Below are 1,466 nucleotides of genomic sequence, written 5' to 3'. Positions count from 1 at the left end.
ATGTCATGCTTGGTAGGGTGGAGGGTTGACAAAAGAGGGGGAGGCCTTCAACGAGATGGATTGACACGGTGGCTGCGATGATGGGCTCAAGTATAGCAAGGATTGTGGGGCTGGCGCGGGATCGGGCAGTGTATCGTTCTGCTGTGCATGGGGTCGCTATGAGTCGGAAATGACTCAAAGGCACTTAACAACAACAACAACATCCACGGACAATGCACGTTCTTCCATTCACGTAGATCCCTTGTAGTTTCTTGTAGTAATGTTTTGTAGTTTTCTTTGTATAGGTCTTTTGTGTCCCTGGTAAGATTTATTCCTAAATATTTTATCTTTTTGGTAGCTATTGTAAATGGTATTGTTTCCCTTATTTCCTTTTTAGAGCCCTCTTTTGTTAATGTAGAGGAATCCAACTGATTTTTGTATGTTGACTTTGTATCCTGCCACTTTGCTGAACCTTTCTATTAGTTCCAGTCTTTTTTTTTTTTTTGCTGAGTCTCTTGGGTTTGCTATGTATAGGATCATGTCTTCTGCAAATAGAAACTTTACTTCTTCTTTGCCAATTTGGATGCCTTTTATTTCTCTTTCTTGCCTTATTGCCCTGGCTAGGACTTCCAATACAATGTTAAGGAAGAGGTAATAGAGGGCAGCCTTATCTGGTTCCCATTTGCAAGGGGAATGCTTTGAGTCTTTCTCCATTAACAATAATGTTGGCTGTTTGCTTTGCATATATGCCCTTTATTATGTTGAGGATTTTCCCTTCTATCCCTATTTTGCTGGGAGTTTTTTACAGGAATGAGTGTTGGATTTTATCGAATGCCTTTTCTGCATCAATTGACATGATCATATTGTTCTTTACTTTTGTTTTGTTTATGAGGTGGATTACATTGATTGTTTTCCTGATGTAGAACCATCGTTGCATACCTGGTATGAATCCCACTTGGTCATGATCTGTTATTTTTTTTTTGACATGTTGTTGGATTCTATTGGCTAGGACTTGTTGAAGACTTTAGTGTCTATATTCATGAGAGATATTGGTCTGTACTTTTCCTTTTCCTGGTTTTGGTATCAGTGTTATACTTGAGCTGTGGTGCTGGTGGAGAATGCTGAAAGAATGTGGGAGTATTCCATCATTTTCTATGTTCTGGAATAGTTTTAGTAGTATAGGTATCAGCTCTTCCCTGAATGTTTGATAAAATTCTCCAGTGAAGCCATCTGGGCCAGGGGAGTTTTTTTAATGATCTGCTCATTTTTTTGTGGGGAGCTTTTTTTAATGATCTGCTCATTTTCTTCTGTTGTTATGGGTCTGTTCAAGTATTCTGTCTTCTACTGGGATAGTTTAAGTAGGTCTTGTGTTTCTAGAAACTTGTCAATATTTTCTAGGTTCTCGTATCTGTTAGAGTACAGTTCTTCGTAATATTCTTTGTTTGTTTGTTTGTTTGTTTGTTTCCGTTGGTTCTGTTGTGATGTCA

This window comes from Orycteropus afer, unplaced genomic scaffold, assembly GCF_000298275.1.
Source record: "Orycteropus afer afer isolate SDZICR_OR568_19922 unplaced genomic scaffold, OryAfe1.0 scaffold00048, whole genome shotgun sequence".
NCBI classification, from domain to species: domain Eukaryota; kingdom Metazoa; phylum Chordata; class Mammalia; order Tubulidentata; family Orycteropodidae; genus Orycteropus; species Orycteropus afer.
Note: the sequence above shows the minus strand (reverse complement) of the source record.